Source organism: Saccostrea cucullata, unplaced genomic scaffold (assembly GCF_032062105.1).
Source record: "Saccostrea cucullata isolate Sc308-1 unplaced genomic scaffold, CSIRO_AGI_Scuc_v1 ctg279, whole genome shotgun sequence".
NCBI lineage: Eukaryota > Metazoa > Mollusca > Bivalvia > Ostreida > Ostreidae > Saccostrea > Saccostrea cuccullata.
In genome coordinates this window covers 561,230-567,154 of record NW_026933486.1, presented here as the reverse complement: position 1 = coordinate 567,154, position 5,925 = coordinate 561,230, and the positions used below count along the sequence as shown (strand labels likewise).

Genomic DNA, 5,925 nt, shown 5'->3' with positions numbered 1-5,925 from the left:
TTATTGTACAACCAAAGGATTAGAAAGAAACATGAAATAATAAAACATAGTAAGCAAATGTAACCTTTGTACGTAAAGTATACCTGAACATTTACGCTACATTTATATGCAATCAAGAGTTTAGCTGGTTCCTCAAAACCAGATTTTGCGGCCACGTGAATGGCTGTCCTTCCGTTTTTGTTCGCAGCATTGACGTCACACCCTGCTTCAAGCAATATCTTGACAGTGGTGGATTTGTTCCTGAAATATTACATTGTCATATAATATATACAAGTAAATTATAATAAAAGTACTATGACTATGCCTGAGCTTGCAAACTAATAACCCACACCCCACGTGAGCAATATGATAATTTAAGTAAATTAAAGTTTTATAGAATTTTTGGACTAATAAGTACATCGTAACCTTCAAACAAGGTTTCTTGATCAATGAAATACTAGTACTTGGCTTAAATGTAGCTGATGAAATCTTGGGGGTGTCCTATATATCCCTAAAACAAAGTTAATCAAGTGGACTAAAGACTGTAGGGATGAAATAGTGAAGTTCTTGTCAGGTCCAAGGTTCTTGTAAGTATAGAACAATGTCATAACTTTGCAATGGGGTACGGACTCAAACATTTTTAGGCCACAGAAAATTACAGTTCAGTTTTAAAGCAAACACGTACTTGGGTTTGTCTCAACACATTTTGTTCCCGTATGTCAGCATTAACATCCCTTTCATCTTCATACTTACGCAGAAACAGAGGCCAGTAATGCCGTATTTCCGTTTTGGTCCGTTTGGTCCACTTTTGCTCCACTGGCAATCAAAATCTTAACAACGCCATCATGTCCTTCAAATGATGCAGCAATCAACGCCGTTGTTCCTTTTATTTGCATATTACACTGGTTTTATAAAGATGGGGAAAATTAAAGAAAAGATAACAAATTCAAAAGCAAAAACTCACCAGATTTTTATTTCGGGTGAGAACAAAGTGCTTACCAGGTTTGGTTCCCCTTTGACCATTTGTGACACCATTTTATCGTCTCCATCAGCCGCCATTCTGAGAAACTGTTCAGGGGACAGTCTGCTTTTCTGGGCTTGTAGTATTCGCAGTTGCTCTAGTAATGACCCCAATCCATTCGCTAAGCCAGCAGTTGCTGAAATACGATATACTCTAGAATATCATTCATTTTAAGCATTAATATAGAATTTATTCATTTTTTTCAACCAATGTTGAAATATAACTTAAAATTAAAAGGTGGTAATAGTTTCCTCAACAAGGGAATTTTTACAAACCAACGGATAAAGAGAGATCCTCCTCTTCCTCCATCTCGTCGACCTGAGCCCCGGGGCACGGGGTCAAGCAGGCCACATTAAATACCCAGTGTTTCCTCCCGAAGGACACTACTACATCATTCTTAGGAGTGATTCGGGCTATCTTACCTACTTTGCCCAAAACCTGGTATGTGGTAATTATCAAAATACTTGTAATTAATTACATCAAATTTGAACTTGTAATTAATTACATCAAATTTCAATCTATTATCATCATGTATCTGATAATTAATCGATTTTTAAAAATTCATTTTTGCTTTTCATTAATATACCTTGGACATATTTGGATTCCACTCTCCGTGGCCTTTCTGGAGGGCTTCAACTTTTTGTTGGTCATTTTTTACACGGACAGTCTCCCCCGCGGCCACCCTCCAAACCTGCCAAAGAGTAACGCGAACCACTACAATATATATCATTTCTTATACCAGTGGTTATTAAAGTAATACGATGTATACGTTTGTTCTATATGTACGTACTTTGCTTAGAGCCTTTGGGTTGAAGACCCATCTGTTGTCCTGGAATTTGACGACAATTCCCCCGTTGTCTGTAAAACCATCGATTATACCACGTTTCCCTATGGCCTAAAAGTACCCAGTGGTACCGGTATATTAAAAAGATGTTTGAGATGAAAACCCATTAAGCTGGAATGCTTGAAAAGATTTTAGAATGATATGGTCTAGAGTTCGAATCATTTTCGGGGTTTTATTACATTTCTAGTGTACTTTTAAAATAAAAAGAACATGAATCCCGATTTTTGTCGCACCTATAGACTTGATCCAACTCTCGTATACCTTTACAGTATATAATATATGTATGTAAACAAATGCTAAGAGACAGTAAGACAGGTACAGGGACGATACGTAGACAGCTATGAAGAGAAGTGGCTCAGGTGAGTTATTATGCATCTTTAAGCAAATGGTCAAATCCGGATTCCCTTCATCAGTTGTTACATTATTTTCATTACCCATACTACACCATATCTTCTTGTTCTCTAAACAGATGCATATCCTTTGATAAAAGAATTGATTTTTTATGAATTTAACGGTGTATTGAATAATTGAATATCGCTATTAACTCACACTTTCCATCTCGTCATGAAACCCCCCGAAATTTTTCTGTGCTTCCTTTAATTCTGCTTTAGAAAGGGTGATGCAGACTTGGTCGCCAATTTTTACACCAACAGTTGACTGAGTAGTTACCTGATTCTTAATCAAATCAAGATCTGAAATATTAAAAAACAAGAGGCCCATGGGCCACATCGCTCACCTGAGTAATTTGGGTGATGCAGTTCTTTACCAGATTTCCCCTCTTGCTATACCTATCGTGCCCCCTACCCCCTTCCTTTTCATGATTTTAACACTAGTGGTTCTTGAGAAGAAGATTTTTAAAGATTTGTTCTATATATTTCTATGTAAAAGTTGGATTTCCTATTGTGGCCCCACCCTACCCCCGGGGGTCATGATTTTAACAATTTCATATCTACACTACCCCAGGATGCTTCCACATAAGTTCCAGCTTTCCTGGCCTAGTGGTTCTTGAGAAGAAGATTTTTAAAGATTTGTTCTATATATTTCTATGTAAAACTTGGATTCCCTATTGTGGCCCCGCCCTACCCCCCGGGGTCATGATTTAAAAATTTAATATCTACACTACCCAAGGATGCTTTCACATAAGTTTCATCTTTCCTGGCCCAGTGGTTCTTGAGAAGAAGATTTTTAAAGATTTGTTCTATATATATATTTCTATGTAAAAATTGGATTCCCTATTGTGGCTCCGCCCTACCCCCGGGGGTCATGATTTTTTACAATTTAATATCTACACTACCCAAAGATATTTCCACTTAAATTTCAGCTTTCCTGGCCCAGTGGTTCTTGAGAAGAATTTTTTTTTTAATGACCCCACCCTATTTTTGTCTTTTCTTGATTATCTCCTCTTGTAAGAGGACTTGGTCCTTTAATTTAACATTTTAAACTCCTCTTTACCCAAGGATGCTTTGTACCAAGTTTGGTTAAAATTGGTCCATTGGTTCTTGAGAAGAAGTCGAAAATGTGAAAAGTTTACACACGGACGGACGACGGACAAAATGTGATCAGAAAAGCTCACTAGAGCCTTCGGCTCAGGTGAGCTAAAAAGACAATCACCACCGTATCTATAAATACCACTGAATACCATTAAAGTAAGGCAAAATGCTGGCACCTATCTCCACTCCACCACACAGTATCTACGAGAGACATATACTATGATGGCGCACCACATTGCGTCATCTTCGTATACCGAACTGGAAAATTTTGTGAATGGTTTTTATTCTATGAATAACTGCATGCCAGATTATACTTGCCTAGCAGTGGAAGGTGTTCACGATAATATTCAAATCCTCTCGCCACTTCTTTGCAGGCAAGATCAACTTTCCCCTTGAATCCAATGCGATAAGCAAACACTTTTCCTGAAGGCCAAATGACTCCAACAGCGTTACGGTGAGACATATCCTTTTTGAAACTGCGAATGTCCCGTACAGTTCCCACCGCCCCACTTCCACCTTAAACAAGAACATCAAATGTACGTATTGCTGTAATCCAATTTTTACATTATTTTTATATTAATTGTAAGTCGTACCGTCTTGGTCTTCGTAATCCCAATCTCTTCCCCTGGTGACTTTGGCTCCAGGATACATTCCAAATGACCTCATGGCCAGACTTGAGAAGCGTTTTTGGACTTCGACTCTAAATAAATATTTTTTCTTTAAATGACGTTTTAAAGGCGTACAGTCATTGATACTTAGGGGACGACCATTTGATTCTGAGAGGGGGGTGTCAATCCTGTTTTCGGGTTGGATTATTTATTTTGATGCCAGTCAAGAGGACAGAATTTTGATTTTCTTCTTCATTGGAAAAAATGACTAAAAAAGCAAATAAAAAGGTAAAAATGTCCAAGTTCGTGATTGTACTGTTGATGTTGTGCGTGTAAGGGTGTGTGTGTGGGGGGGGGGGGGGGGTAATCAGTCATGATTAGATTCTTATTTTCGTGCCATCTGAGATTAACTTATTTATTCTCAACATTTTCAAGACCAGATTTTTTTAATTTCCCCAATCCCTTGGCATCTCCCGAATCAATGGTTGTCAACTAACAGTACACAGTGTCTAAAGAAGACGGACCTTCCAAATCAAACCTACCACTCCGAGAAGCTTAGTACAATTAACCTTGTCATATGACACGCTATCACTGGGACTTAACTCGTTGACATAGTATATTTCAACAGTGTGTGAATAAAAGGCTGTGTAAATTTCAGACGCTAATTAGGTAACGTCGAGAATACCACGCCTTAATTACTGAAAGTCCAAAGTTATCTGAGAATTGTCCTACTCAGCAAATATGACAAGCCATTTGTAGGCTAGGATATTAAAAAAAATGCTAACCACATCATTAAGGATTTTGATAAAGAAAATTAGTCTTGTGTTTATGATCATTTAAAAACTTACGCATCTAACTCAAATTTTGACAGAAAATATGGCCATTTAGAAAATGAAATTATTAGAGAACACTTTGGAGGAAGCAATGATTAAAATCATTGATGATCCTCTTCCACATCAGTCCTTATTATAACAGGTGTGTATATTTACACACAATTACGTAAGTGTAAGTCCACTTTGTTTTAATAAAACACTAACCCTTCTGCATTTGGCATAGTATATCTGACAAACTCGTGTTCCATGTCGTGTTTGCCTCTGAAGTAACAAATGGTACAGAGGTCGGTGTCTTTACAGATTTTGCACTCCCAGCACATTCCATAGAAAATTTCCCACTGACATTCCGAACATTTCTTGTTTTTAAAAACAATTCCTAAAAAAATAACAATTAAACAAATGCATTAAAAAAAAGAAAATGAAAAACAATACTTGTAGAACTAAAGTACTGACCTATGGAAGCATTATCGAACACTCTCAGATCATATTTGTTGTCTTTTCCGATCCGGCAGGTTGTAATATTTCCAATGTCCCAGATCACATTCACGACAGCCTCCCTCTCACTGACGATCACTACCGTCCCTAAATGCCCCTCCCTCCATCCCCGTCCCCCTGAGTCCAGTCCGGTCCCCGCACTACACGGAGTCCCGCCATCTTCAAGAAACGGAAAAATAAGAAAGGATCCTAAATGAACAACAAAATACCTAAAACAAAACTTTATTGACGGATTTTATATTATTTATGTTGTCAGATGTGACATATTTTTCAACGGATTGGAAAATTTCCAATACGGGAAGCAAAAGTACAAAAAAAATTTCGCTTTCCATATTCTTCAAAATTATAGATACAACAAAGGCTTGAGAAAATATAGCTACGGTTGTGGAAACTGTCATGCTGAAATGTTACTCTGTTGCAATTGAAAAAAAACATACCTTTTCATTTTGTAGCAGAATGTAGTTTCGTTTTGAAGGTTATCTTTTAGGAAGTAAAATTTTAGGTATACCCAACTCATCAGAGCGTATTCTTGATCGATATCAATAAATGATACGACTTTAAACGTACAGATAATCAACCAACCCCTGGCTTCTTTTATTCTGGTTGTTAACAATTGTCAGAAATTTTGTCCGTCTTCCAAAACGTGTTTAATTTT

General features: G+C 37.3%; 1 pseudogene; it reads right to left on the bottom strand.

Moving 5' to 3' along the window:
• Positions 1 to 83: 83 nt before the first annotated feature.
• LOC134238488 (E3 ubiquitin-protein ligase MIB2-like) lies at positions 84 to 5,429 on the bottom strand (annotated as a pseudogene).
• Positions 5,430 to 5,925: the final 496 nt, after the last annotated feature.